Here is a 15,855-nt window from a genome sequence, read left to right as displayed (position 1 = left end):
CGAGAAAGTTAGGTGTAGGGCTTATCCGGTACAGCGCAAAAGAAAAACGTTTAAGTAAAAAATGTTACATATTTTATTATTATGTGCATAAAGAATATTACTTCCTCTAGCACTAACAATAACTATAGACCACAAACAATACATACGAGTAAAACCAGATTTACAAAATCGACATTGAATTCAAAATTGGCGCTGACTTCGACACCATAAGATAAAAACCAACAAATTTAATTGCTCTATCGCTCACATATACGTCGCCGGTAACGAAGTTGGCGTTGAACCGTGGAAGACAACTTTCCCTTTTTGACATTAGCGCTCGTAGCAAAACCGTAGCATGGTGTTATCGTCCAATGAAACCCGTGGATGACTGCACGGGACCATGTTTTGATTTTTGAAGAAACGTGAACTATTAAATGCGGGGATCCATTTTTGTTTCGGGTGCCCAACACAACTCCAAATCCAACTTCAAGAACATGAACTGACTGCACTGCGAATGTTTCGTCGACACTTGGAGCTCGTACCAAAGCGAAATCGAACGTCGAGTTTATACATTCGGTTTAAATATTAAATTTTATATGTTTTATACAGGAGAGGGCATGAAGCAATGAATTGGATGATTGAAGTCATATTCACTTACATCTATTGGTCCAGAAGCAGTTACCTACAACAAGAAACATATAAGTGAAGCGAAATACTTGGGTGTTTCCTAATAGTAGATCATCATTCTAGCGAGTCAATATACACGATTTATTGTTTTATTTATTTTCAGGATGAGATGCAAACAAAGCTTAAGGTATGAACCATAAATTGTCCGTAGTACGTAGTCGGTTCTACTAGGTAGTCGGAGCTTACTTAGTAGGGCATATGTTACGAGAATCCAGCTTTTAAATTTACAGAATTTTAGAAAAGCGATTTTTCGCTCAAAAACTGTTGCAAGCACGGGAAAAATTGTCAGACACAAAAGTTTCTAAATTTCAGGTCGTGCGATAGAAGGTCGGGAGGAGATGGAATGGGTCGCACCCCTGAAAAAATATCGCCTTATAAATTTTCGTGAGGCCTTGAATGGCTAAAGATGCACCTAGGCTACAATATGTAATCTATACTCCAAACTTGAGCAAAATATTCCCAGAAATGACTCCTATAGTAAAATATCTCCAAAAATGACCGCTTGACAACAAACTGTCGCCATTTGATATGCACTTAAAATCGTCAATGGAAACTTCTGGTTTGCACATTTCGCATATAGGAATATGTCAATAAATGTTAAATTGAGTAGAAGATTTATTTTCTGCAAGAAATAGTTTAAGTTTTGGATTTTTAGCGTCTGCCCAGGAGTATTTATAATTAATATGAAATAAGTAATAAGATTACAAAATGCAATTGACTATTATACAGGGTGACCCAGAAACATTGATAAAAATTAGTATAGGGTGCTGGCAAAAAAAAAAGAATAGAGCGATTCTGGAAAATTCCGTTTGCCACATGATATTATACATCGTTTTATAGGAAATTAATGTTTTCAGCGCATTTGCTAACACGCAGGGTGTTCTATTTGAAAAAATCCACTTTAGGTAGATTTAGTGTCTAATTTCAAAAGTGGTGAATCTAGGAGGTAAATCCACTTTTTCTACACGCATTCGGCCCATGTTTTCAAGGCTTCTGCTTTTTGTGAATTAATATCGCGTTGTAATAGAGGTTTTATCAGGGTCTAATCTTGAAAAAAAAAAGTACATTAATTAATATTTCGAAAACCGCTAGAGACAGGTATAGAAATTATTAAGCGAATTTGATCAAAAGGAAACAGAGAACTTCAAAAATAAAAAAATATACCGGGTGTCCCATTTAATATATTGGAGTTACTACTATTTTTTTATATCTAGATATATAAAGAATGAAAATAGGCATAGCCACAAAATAATGCCCAGAATTGAATCAAAATAAAATGAAGGGAAAAATAAGATTTGGTTTTGAAATATGAGTAAATGTCAAGTTGATGAAAAATGAAACCGGACAGAGAAATATAAAGGAATAATAAAAAAGTAGGTATGCATGTCTCTGAAATCATAACACATAATTAGTGATTTTATTCTTTATCACCTAACATAAACCACCTTGTATTAGAGACAGAGCTAACGATGGGTCACTGCAATGTTGTTCTCGGACAGATGACTCACCTAATGGGACTTATCAAGATGTTATTTCTTAACCTTTCCACAACAACCCAATTTTTTCTTCATCTTAGAGTACCAAGAGTTTGACTTATCTTGAGGTCCAGACATATTGTCTTCTGCCGTCGAGGTCGGCTCCTGCTTGAAGTCTAACGCTTGATTTTCTAGTGGTTCAAAGGTGTTTTTGGGCCGTACTTGGCGCTGCGCATTCTCTGGGGCGTCTCCTCGAGATTGTTTTTTAGGGACGACTCCCATAAGCATATTTACTGAAAATTTCAATTTAACAGTGCCTTTCTGGGTAAAACATAAAGAAGCTTACCCCCACATTCGAGCTTAAGGGCCACGACTCTTTTATCCTCCCAATTGGAGGTCAGAACTCGGTTCACTTTCTCGCTCTTGGTCATATTGATTTATCTGTTAAAGTTCGTTTGACTGACCTACCCGCCTGGCACGCACTAAATGCCCTTCTTGTGGATGCGTATCCCTTTTGCGCTGCGTTTTGAACAAGTGCGCATCTTAGCCCATTTGCAAGTTTTGTGGTGGTACCTAACCTTTTGTCTCCACAAAAAGATTCTGTAAAGTTTGAATATTCCTTGGTGTAAATTATACAGCACAATAAGGTCTATTTGGTCTACTGACATGAAATGCGGCATAAAAATTCGTAGAAAGTATCGATCATCCCCCTATAGCCATATTGTTCCATTAAATAAACCTGAGCTGCCATCCTGTCTGTTTATATACATATTCTTCATGGTGGGTTACAGGAAATTTGCGCTATATTATTTCCATTATCACGTATTAAACAATATTTTATGGAACGGTGAATAATAGATATATTCAGCCATTTATTGGTCCGCCCAAGCGGCGGGTTAATATTGAAATAGGGTTAGGGGTAGGGGGTTAAATTGGACTCCTCTGTGTACTTTGATTGCGGCGCTTTGAAGACAAAAAATTGGTAATTTCGTTAATGGTTCCTCGATTGTTAGGAATTTTACAGGGATTATAGCTTTGCGTGTATTTTATTGTTTAAAATGTTTTTTGTGTGTTTCCACAAGTTACTTGTAATCTTTAATGTTCAGGCTTAATATGTTGCCAACATTTTTTCTTATTGAACATCAAAAATTGAAGCAATTCAACAATAGAATAGTGAGCTCTCAAAGCGCTAAAACCTTAAATTAAAAACCGGAGTTTGAAAGCCCATTTTCAAGCATCAGTAATGACTCTATTATAGGCTGGCGAGACTTTTATTACTAAATACAAACCTTGTGGTTGGGTTTTCCAAGTTCCATACAAAGAGGGTCAGATGATGGCATTAAATTGGAAAAATAATATGTTTTTTCGAAGCATGACACGATTTTCACCATAGCTGATTTGACACCATTTTATTTCATTCAGTTCCCTATGGAGTGGCTTATTTTAGTGAACCCCATCATTCACTTATGAAACTTATTTAGGTGCATTTTATTACTAATTTTTACTTTAATTTATTACTAATTGTTAATATGACTCAGTAATTTTGGAATTGTGCCTCTTAAGCAAATAGAAAAAACTCTCTGAACGGAAGTTAATCAGGAAAATGAGCCCTTTTCAAATATTGAAGAAAGAGTTTCCGTAAAAAACCATGACGTAGTTTTTAAAAGCATAAATATAGATTGTTTCTTTAAAAAAAATCGAGCTTAGTGATCCCTCGAGGAGAAATCTTCAATTTTAATTTCTGTTTCGTCACACAAGACCTAAAGCGCGAAGTTTGAAACACCCTGTACATTCTGGTAATGTTATTTTTTTGAAATTCCCTTGTAAGTGACAACTTTCTGCCGTGTTTAACGTTGCAAAATAATCGTTTCATTTGGGTCCAGGTTTTGCTATGCGGTCACGAATGTCCTTTACTCCACAACCAAGGGAAGTACCAGGCCAAGAAAATAGTTTACTTTTCATGACACACCTGTATACAGGGTGATTTCTTAATAATAGGATAATCGAAAGCTGGAGACACTACTTTACAAATTTTCAAGTGTTCAACCCAGATATTTTCATGATAATGGCAAAAAATGACTTAAAATTTTAACTTTCAACACCCTGTATATTCGAAACTGTGAACTTTCGGATAAGGCATATTTTCTCCATTCATCAACATTTGACGTGTAGTAACTTCAGCTTTCGGTTTTTCCATTGTTAATGATTCACGTTAATGACACTTTCTCAAAAAATAAGTACAAATCTAGTAAGGATCTTGTAGTATGAAAAAAATAAAGACTTCTTAAAACCAATCAGATCATGTCATCAAAACAAAGACCGGAAATGCAACCGCAAGGTCAATAACAAGATCTTACTTGGTTTTGATCTCTCTTCTTTTGTTAAAACGTGAACTGAAAGAATGTGTTGTTCGAAAGTGTAAGAGTCTTTAGATTGCAGAACAACAGACTTCTTCCTCATTTAATCGATCTCGTATCAGCGCACGGCTCCTATACCGGTCCCCCATCCCCATAGTAATCTTATGTAATTCATATTAAAAGGTACCTCTTATACAGCGTAGGTGCTTTAGTGATGCACTCGGATCTGCCAAATTACAAGAGTTAGAGAAGCAGTTACATAGAGAAAGCTTTTTGTGTGTAAATATGGAGCAAAATTCATTGCGACTTTTAAATTTCGAATTTATGTTTCATAGGAAATCCAGTCATTTTTTCATTATTTTTTTGGCAAAAAAGACTAATCATCCTGTATCTTTGTAACCAATCGAAATGCTCTTTTATGGATGACTTCGAATAGTGGACAGCTACTCTACTCTCCGGTAGAGCGTGTGCATTTAACCCAGAATCACCCTGTATATTTACTATATATTTTTACCAATTTTTTAATTTTTCAAAATATTTTTTTAATTTCTCTATCTTTTCTCGTTTAATTTCTATGTCTACGTTTTTCAAGTGTCTAAGTTTTCACCTTTTATTTTATTTGGAATTCTATAACAAACCGAATACTGATATTATTGATTCATTTGAATTGACCAAAACTGACCGACCACCTGCCTAAAGTGAAGGAACTGACTAAGGCTCCGTGACAGTGTTTTTCACTCGTCTTTTCCTTATTTCCGATAAGTACTTTGATAGTTATCATGCTATTGTTGATCTGCCAATTTTGCTAGAATCATGTAAAGCAATTCTGCTTTTTGACCATGAGTGTATTCAAGGGATTTGCAACGGTCGAGCGCTGCAGCACTCGAAGCTTGGAATCGTGGACTGCTTTTTGCTTGACATTTTAATTTGACAAGCAGCCGTTAATTTGTTCTTGAGAAAATTGCAAATTCGCAAATACACTTTACCGGTTTAACACAACGCTACAGCGAAATGCGACCGCTGCAATAGAGCTCAGACTGCTGCTGTTCACTGAATGCACCTCAAATAGTTCTAATTAGCATTTGTTTTCAATTTTTCTCTATTCTGTCAATGTCATTCAATGATCATCTGTCTCTTTGCTCAGTTAAAACCTTCATATAGAGTTGTCAAAATAAAATTTTAACTTTTAGCAGTCGTTTCCAAGAAGGGTGAGTTTTCCAGGAATCCCATTAGGGCCCATCGACATTCGTACACTCACACACGGGAGAAAATATGTAAGAAAAAGGGCCCCGAGTGTAAATGACATCATTATAACCTTAAAGTGCTCCTGCTCGCGTATCCCTTGGAAACGAACGTCACGTCTCGCCCCGCTAATGGCATACATGACAAGGGACCTCATCGATTTTTTTAAATTTACGAAGAAAGAATAAACAGCAGCGTCCGGACCCCCAACTTCCAATTTCCTCACCCCTCCCTTCCTTCGTGTTCCATCCATATACATTGAATTTTCACTCGATTTAACGAACTTTCGAATACCTTATCAGGCGTCAGTCAATTCGTCCGGTATTCGCACGGCCCCAAGCGGTGCTCTATGAGTAAATGCCCGGTCGTACCCGCGGTGGTTCGACTATAGATCAATCAGTGATCAATAAAAAGCACGCCGCAATTACCGAGAGAGATCATACTGGAATCCAACACATACATTAAGTCAATTACCTTAAACGGTCGTACCGGTCGTACCTTGGGGGCTCAAAATGGCGGCCGGGCATAAATCACGACAATCAGTGTCAATTTTAATATTTCTGCAGCTCGCGATGGTGTTTCTATTAAAAATTATTATAATTCCTGCTTCGGGCCTTTGAACGGTACTGCTTGTGACCGAGAGGGTACTATAAGAAACTAAGGGAGATGACCCTAAAGCCTAAAGCTCAAAACGCCAGTAATTACGTTGAATTACAAGCGGGAACGTTACGGCGTGAGTTATGAGGCGACAGTACTTCGTCGTGTACGGATAGTACCATCTTGGGGCTGTTTAATTGGTTTATAATTTTTCAAGCCGGGGTATAATTTCGGGTGATTCCGGATTAAATTCGATGGGGCTGACGCCATTATAAGTATTGTGTTGAGAGCAATTATAGGCACTAATTTTGGACGACGATTACGGCAGTACCAAGCGAGAGTGGCGCGCCACACGGTCTCCTCAGTTGCTGCATTGAACTAAAGATACATGTGTAAATGCTTATTTTTTAAGAACGCCACTGCTTGGTGTTTCATCGTAAAGTATGAGTCACTTCACATCTAGAGAATGCTTAATAAAAGCGCAGTTTTTGGAGTAGTGAGGTGGTCTAAATTATTTTGATTGCTATGATTGCCATGATTGCAAACCACATGAATACTGTAGCGAATATTTCCTCAGTATACCTTATAAAAAGGAATCTCATGAGTCTCAAGGACGCATGGCATCTTCAATACTGTTCAAGGGAACAGTCAAGAATGGCGTTTCGCAATGGAGGAGGAATATGAAGCACTTATGGAAAGCCAGATATGGTCAATTTGCCTCCCGACCAAAGATCTCTAAGTTGTAAGTGAGAATAAATTATAAGGATATCCATCCCTCTGTAATGAGGTATATATCCATCACATGCTTGCTTTGGCTGGAGAAGATGAGATGGATATGGACCAGCTGGACACAGTAATTGCATTTTTGCAAGAAGATCTCACTGATCAAATCTCTGTGATACAAGAATGAGGCTTAAAAATTTGCAAATTGCGTTAGTCATTATATGGACTAAAATAGGCCAACCGGGTGTTCAACTTACTGTTGGATGAACGTTTAAAGAGGTGTGGTCTTCTCCAATTAAGAGCTGATCCCTGCGTATACTACAAGGTAAGTTCTTCATTGATGCTGATTGCAGCTGTTTAGGAGGATGACTTGCCAATTTTTTCAATTAGAGAAACGAAGATTCACTCGAAGAAGGATCAAATATTGAGGTTCAAAAGGAAGAATTTTTAGTAAGGCGTTAATTTTTTACTAAATTGAGATTCAAAAGAGAGAATGAGGTATCTGAGGTTAACGGAGGTTACTGCATATTCTGATGCTGATTGGGCGGATGATGTCGACGATGGATGATCAGTTACAGGTTTGTGAATGTTTAGAGTGTATTTTTAAAAATTGTCTATGGAAAAACTATTGCTCCACAAAAAATTGCCAAAAGCACGTAAAAATCTTTATTTTTTGGGGGCCACTTTTTGACCCATAAATGAATATGTTGCTACTCACCCTCTCACCCTTATACACCCCCAACTTAAAAAAATTAACTGGGAATATTCCCTCTATGACACACAAATGGATAGCTAAAATCTTCTTGAAAACAATTTTGTATGCATTTCTATTTTTTGAATTATTATTTTTTAATTATCCTTTAAAGCTGCTGTGTCTTATCACAGCCTTACTATCTATTTTTGTATGGAACAGAACGGTGCTCAATTTGAACATTTGTACGAATAATTAATAAAACTTCACTATTTGAATCTTCCGTAAAATATTTTTTATCTCATTTACTTAAATCAAATAAAACAATTTCGTAAGACATGGTAGCTTTAAAGGATGATTTTAAAAAAACTTATTCAAAAATAAGAAATTTATACAAAATTGTTTTCAATATTTCTCTTTTGCTACAAGAAAGTTGTTCCCATTTAATTTTTTTAAGTTGATGTGCGTGGCAGCGAGAGGGTCAGTAGCAAGACATGCATCCATGGAGCAAAAGGTGGCCCCTTAAAAAGAAAGGTTTATGTGTTTTTGGAAATTTTTTGGGAGGGCAGTTTTTAAAAAATTACCCTGTACATTGGTGAGGCTAAACTGATGAAGAATGGAGGTGCCACATCTTGGGCGACTAAGAGGCAACCAACAAGAAATGGCGATACAACTGCATGGATATGTCAGCAACTGCTCAAGAGAAGAGATTAAAAGGAGGCATGTGTCTAATGTTGGAGCATCTAATCCATGGAGTTGTTCGTAGACAATGAAGAAGCAAAGTGTTTGTCTGACACCGGGGTTTACCAGGCTAGAACGAAGCCCATGGCAATTCGTCACCATACCCTGTAAGAAACAATTGCAGAAAGTTCTCTTCAAGTGAAGCACAGAACAGGTGAAGAACAGTTAGCTGATCAAGTCTGAGGCAGTAGAAATAAGTCTTGTGTCTTCCCTACAAAATAGAAAAATGAAATTGGCGATATTTCAGTTTTGGTTCTCGTTAGTTTGTATGCGGAAACACACTCCGTCCACCAAAGGACCTTAAATATGGTCGATTTACGAAATTTAAAAACGGAGCAGAAGTGACCGGAGGTAATAAGTCCCAACTTTTATTTATTTCTTTAAGTTCTAGTTTGTTCTTTGCTGTTTACCATCCCGAATGGAAGCATGCAACACAAGGGACCATTTGCTTTTTTGTTGCAGCAGCATGGAAAAACACATTGGAACGTGCAGCAACATTTTAATAAACATGGAAGAGAAACACAAAAGTTCCTCTGTGTTACTTTGGTGGAAACGTACCGTAGAAATTAGCTGACCTAGTAAAATTGTTTAATTTTCGACAGATTTTCTATAGTGTTCTACCCAAAGTGTTCGATTCATTGCTGGAAAATTTAGTGGGAGGCCACCAACACATTGTTTGCTTGCGTCTTGTTTATAAATTAGGATTAGCTTGGAAACAGACGGTACTATATCTCACGAAATTAAAAAAGTGAGTTTGCATAACAAATCAGATGAGTTCCCAAAACGGACTTTCTTCTATAGATTGGACACACCAGCTTGGTACAAGAAAGAACCCATTAGAACCTAACGGTGTAACCCAAAACTTTAAAACACAATACAAAGACAAACAACCAACGATGATGGTCTTTTATTTTAGTATATGGGCTCGGCCTTTCAATAATTAAATACTTTTGGCTTTAATTAATTATGAATGCCATTAGAGCCCACGCATACGGACACTCGCATGACAAATGATAAAACTCTTATTTATTAAAATTGTATACAGGGTGATGTCCTACCGCGTCGTATCGAACAATGGGCTTCCATCTTGCAGATGAAGGCTTCAGGACTGCGGCGAGACCCTGTATAGTGCGCGAGGTTTAATTGATTAGGCAGAGAAGAATGTCGTTAAGTTGGCTACCCTGTAGTGAGTTAATAGTTTTAATTAATGGTATTTTGAAGCGGGACAAGCAAACTCTTTTAAGATATGCGATCTCGAATGCGAGCTTACTCGTCGAGAATTTTTATTGTTAGTAATATTAATTATTCCTTCACCTAAATGTATAAATATTCCCGATAATTCTAGGGCGTGTTGCTTGTCGACACATTAACAATCGATGACGACAGCCGAGTGATTATCGTCGTTAGTTTGAGCTCGTTTCAATCAGTTCCTGATCCAAAACATGTGGGTATATGACACGTGGGAGGGGCCTGTGGGGAACCTCTTGGTATTAAAAGGTCCTAAGTCTATGGAGAAGGAGCCGAAAATAAAGCACTCATCAAATAGTTTTGTACGACTTCCGCCGAATTAGCGAAGTGTACCCCCTCATAAAACAAAACTTGCGTTGACATCCACAGATGCGCTTCATACGAATCAGAATGTTGAACTGAATTCGTGACGTATGACCCACACGAACCGGAAGTTGAGCTGAACTCATGTTGTATGCAGCCGCAGATCTTAAGTCGAGCCAAATTCGAGTCGTGAAACCCCAGAAATCCCAAGTTGAAATTAACCAGAGACGTGTGCTCGATACGAATCTGAATGTTGAACTGAATTGGAGACGTATGACTTACATGAACCGGAAGTTGAGCTGAACTCATGTTGTATGTAGCCGCAGACCTTAAGTCGAGCCAAATTCGAGTCGTGAAACCCAACAGATCCCAAGTTGAGGTTAACCACAGACGTGTGATACATACGAATCTGAATGTTGAACTGAATTGGAGACGTATGACTCCCACGAACCGGAAGTTGTACTAAATTTAATAAGTCATGAGCATCAAATTGAATTGAATTTGAGACGTGTGGTTGGAACAGAACTTAAACCCGATATTGAGGGGCACTGACCAGTTTTTTTTAAATAGTTTTTTTGCTTATTCGTGCTAATTGTTGATGTTCACTCTAGGATCCATGCATTTCTATAATTCTTCATGTGGATATGATAAATTATCCAGAACGCATTACTACAACAAGTAAAGTGATTCGGCTTCATCCACTTCGTCGTCGCATGAATGCAATATTATCAAGCAATTTTAATTACATGGACTCGTAATGGTCCAGATCCATCTGGAAAGCCTGAGCATAGAAGCTGAAGCATTCAAGACTACACTGGACCGCAACAGGCACATATGTATCTATACGAAGCCCCAGTATATTACCATTAGAAACTCCACAACGGTCCAGACAAGTCACTGGGTTGGAAAACGCGGAAAATCCTGGAAAACGAGGAGAATTTCTTGCGCTGGCTGGCGTCTTAATATTGAAATATTTGCGCTGAAAATTGATATTGTTATGAGTTTTGTTTTTGATGTATGGAGGGAACGCGGCCCTGTTCTTTCCTTGTCTGGCTCGCTCTGGATAAGCGACGTGGGGAGCAGGTACATTATTACGTATAACGGAGTTTTAAATTAGTTTTCGGGGTCGGAGAGGGGCCTCAGTCTTCTGTGGATTTGTTTTAGAAATCCGGATTTTCTATATGTGTGATCCATTGTTGCCACACTGCAACCTAAACCTGCGCTCGAAGCCACAGGGAACTGCCGGTACTTCCCCTGTATTGTCACATGCAGCTTAAGAGGCAACTTTCTCTTCTTCAGAGATGAAGATGCTGATCATAACTGACAACAGCACCAATGATAAATCGCAGTCGGTTGTTTAACAGGAAATTCTGTAGATCACAAGATTTCTCAGTTGCGTTACTTGCTTCTCCTTTCATGCCTTTGATTTTGTAAGTGTGTTTGTTCGGTAATTAGTCATCAATTATACTTTTAATAAATTCTCGCTTAGACTGATAATTACCAGCAGATAATTTTCCTTCAGTAACCCGATAATATTCCGCAAAATCGTGACAAAGCCCCGAGTAACAAATTAATGAAATTATGAATTATGAAAATACGATCGAGATGGTCGCCCTGAGCGCACCACGTCACGGTGCGGCCATAGCGCGAACCTGATATTTAGACGCTATTTTTTTATCTGGTCGACTTATTATCGATTTCGATAGATTATAGCCCCAACGATTCCCACCGATACTATTGTAATTTACATGCAAGCCCGAACTTACATTATCGATTTTTATTCATCCCAGTATTACTTATGGACATCCACTTACCGTTTCTATCTAAATAGAAAGATTGCTACGGGAAGCTGTATATCGATGATTCGACATTTTCCTTTCGGGACTTCACACAGACAAAATTGCAGAATTATTACGTATTAAGTCTTACGAGCGAAATTCAGAAGGTTGCAGGATGGCCGTTCAATTTTAATCTTTTCTCTCCATTTCCGAAGCGGCAGATTCCTTGATTCAATACCAATACAGGGTGTTTCGAATTAGTGTGGTAGTTCATATTTTCGTCAAAGCGTCTACAATTTGCGAAGCGAAAGATGAAAACTTCGGGGATATGTTATTTTCGAGAGTCAGGGCCCCTTTTAACTCTTCAAATTTCTTTCTAATGTGCCACTGATCGTTCATTTTCTGTAATGTACATTCCTTGTTCAATTCGTCTTCGCATCTCCAATCTTTTTTGAGTTATGTATTTGCAAAAATGTGAATAAAAACACTTAAGTTTGCATTACATTTTAATCGAAATAAAAAGGTGAATAAAAGTTCTATCGTTCAGTGTATTCAGAAATATACAGGGTAAATCATAAACTAGCAATAAATTGAGGATTTTTTTTTGTTGACCGGCAAACATTTTATGACATTTTCTGATTCACTTTCACATTTTGATCACACTTCATGTAACTTGTCCTATGACTAAGCATGACGATATAATTTTCATAGCTTGTCCTATGACTAAGCATATAAGTAGCTGTTGATTATTAAGAAAAACTATATTTTTTATATTATTTGTTTTTAAAATCATCAATATCAAAAACATCCACTGTATCTAAGTACCAGTTTTATTTTTAATGCTATATAGCTTGGAAAGTATTTCAAACGTATTAATTATAATCAAAATAACTTTAATACATTTTTGGGTCAGTTTTTCTATATATATATAACATAAGTTTATTATTTTCCTTAGAGTTTTCAATATAATATTTGGTGTGCAAGATTTGACATCAATCAACTTTTTTCACATGCGCATCGGGCATTTTTATTTCATATTTGGAAAGTGCTTTTTATTCCTAAAGTATCAATGTATGGTTTGTATTTGGTATGCATTAATATTTGCTAGTGTTTTTTTATGAACTTGGGCTTTAATCATTCCCCAAACAAAAATGTCCATTGAAGCCATGTCAGGAAAACTAGGTAGACAAAAAATATAAAAAACGAACGCAAATTCTTGAACTTTGAGCTTGTACTGGAGATGCGTCAATAGCAAGTTTTTAAGCCACTTATTTCAGTACGGGTTACCCTTATTCTATCGTCAGCGTTAACATGATGCTAATGGCTAATGCCGCTTACCTAAATAAAAAAAGTTATAGTTATCGACTAATGGGAGTTATAGTTATTGTCAGAAAATTATATATTTTTAAAAATGTAATGGATAAGCGAGTTCTACTATGAAAACGAATTAACTTGATTGTTTCAGAACGGATTTTTAGATCTAACGGTAACGTATTGCATCATTTGACGCCTAACAAGTCTATTATGAGGTGACTCCGTGACGTTTATTTTACTGGCCTAAAATCTTTTTAATAGCATTCTATGATATCCGTTATACCAACCGTTAACGTCAAGGGTGTTTTGACTTTTAGATAAACGAAGAATTTGAGAGAATATTGTATTTAAAGCCAAGGTACAAGTATCAGAGTTCCCGTTGCTTCACGGACCAAGATCGGCGATTAAAATCGTACCGGCCAGTCGTACCCGGTAATTATCCGTCCGCCAATTACCTCTCTCTGTACCTAATTAACCTCCATGGCAAAAATGGGTAATAATCGAGTCCCTCCTAATATCGCACCCGATGTGTATCGAGAGCGGTGCGCACCTCTGATCGCCCCGATAAGCCATAACTTGCCGCGAAATTCCTCTTCTTCTTTGCTCTTCTCTCTCGTCGTCGTCTTCTTGTTCTTCTTCGTTTTTTTCTTGCGGCCTCGGCCTCGTCTAATTGCTATTAATCAGCGGTTGAGCTCCGTTCACGGCACGACCGATTAAATTATAACTCGCCACGGCCGCAAAACAACTACAAGCTCAGTAAACAGTGCGTTTACACTTCTATAATTATTTATGGTATGGGTGTATTGAACCATTTGGATTCTTGCAAACTTCGATATGGAAGTTCGTTCCAGGCGGCTCGCTTGTAATATAGACATCACATGGTCCTGAATCTCAGGAACCATCCAAAGATATTCAAACAAAACATACCTTCCTGGACCTTGAGTTTCCGATTACGATATTGTTGCGACTTTGCAGTTCGATTGATTCCGATATATGTATAAGTCTTCAACCTAAACACTATTTATTAACAAGACAAATAAAACATTATTACAATTCGCCAACTAATAAATCAGGATTTCACTACTGAACACTTTAATGTCGTTTATTACCATCGCTTCGTTCTTACCGCTGCATTAGACTTACTCACTCTTAACAGCAGGCTCCTTATACAGCTAAAGATCCTGACAGAAAGTTCCACAATTTTCTTACAAATATGCCAACGTTAACATAAACAAACATACCAGAATATTCGACATAAAAAAAACGGAAGCAATAAATCACTTGGTCGAGCGCTTACGATAAACCCTTTTTTTGCCTCTGTCTTTTGCCTGCAGCGGCCGTACGCCAGCCGTAACAATATGCTCGTCTTGGTCCGTCCAGATAACCTGCTAAAAAAGGTTAAAACCCGGCAAACTTCGTGTAGCACAGATCTGATATATTCTTGGAAAGAAAGTTCAAGTTTACATTATGTATATTAAATTAATTTTCCTTTGCAGAAGCCGCTCGAATGCAAGGAAGTTCTTGTTGCAAGGAAATGAGATGTTCCTGGATATCTAGGACTGGTTTAGGAGTTTACAATATACTAGTATTGAATGTATTTAAGCGCTTAATATAAAACAGGTCTGAAATATTACTCTACATTGAGCGATAATATAATTTTCTGGAATTTACTAGTTCTGAGAAATCCATCAGTGAGGTTCAAAGTGGATAAGTTGCTTGTAGGGCAGACCTACATATACGTATGATGGATTATACATGGTCCACTCGTAGAAGGGCCTTTCAGAGAGTAATCTTATATCAACCTTTGGTTACAAAGATCTGAGGTGTATTGAGATCAAGGTGACGATGGGTTAATGTTGAAACAGTCTTGGCCCTGGGAAACCTGGCAAGAAACATTCGAACAAGAGCTTATTGGCTCTCTATTTCAAGGTAGAGACCTCAGAAGCCCCTGAATGTCGAGTTCAAATTGAAAATAGGTTGGAATTAAACCACTTCAATTTTTAATATCTTTTTGCATCAGAGAGCTAAGATTTCTTGGATGTTGACTTCAAGAAAATAAAATTTGCATGGAAACATCGCTTTTTTTGAGACGGCTTCACTTTTAATGTGAGTTCAAGTTAGCGATAGGTAAATCAATATAGAGAAACCTCCGATGAAGCACTTTAATTCGAAGAAGTTTGCTTGTTGGGTGATGTGAGGTGTTTCTGGGTGCTGAATTCTAGCTAACAGTATGGTGACTATTGCACCAGTTGAGAGAATCCTACTAGAGAAGATTGAAACTTCAAGAGCTTATCATGTTTCAAATATGAAATGCTCCCAGTCGTTGAGCTATTGCTTCCAGTATCAAGTATCAGCTTCAATCCAGCATTTAAGAAAAACTGTATTTATTTATTTATTTCATGCATCATCAGCTTCGTAGATGCTGTGGATGTTCGGAGATGCCGGGATGTTCTAAGTTGTTAATTGCAACCATTTTTTTTATGGTAAAGTCTCCACATAACAGCTTTTGACGTGATAATGGCGATCTATTGTTACTCAACCAGTTCAAAGACCTTCAAGAGGACAATTCAGAGGGCCAAGAGGACAGTCAGATTCCAGGACATTTTGGTAATAGATGTTTGAAGTGTTTATGGATAACGAGTTATATTTGTACTAGTATTGAAGCAATCAGGACAGATCTGAGACAGAAAATGTATTCTTAAAATTAAAATGTGATATAT

Source organism: Euwallacea similis, chromosome 1 (assembly GCF_039881205.1).
Source record: "Euwallacea similis isolate ESF13 chromosome 1, ESF131.1, whole genome shotgun sequence".
Classification (NCBI taxonomy): domain Eukaryota; kingdom Metazoa; phylum Arthropoda; class Insecta; order Coleoptera; family Curculionidae; genus Euwallacea; species Euwallacea similis.
Note: the sequence above shows the minus strand (reverse complement) of the source record.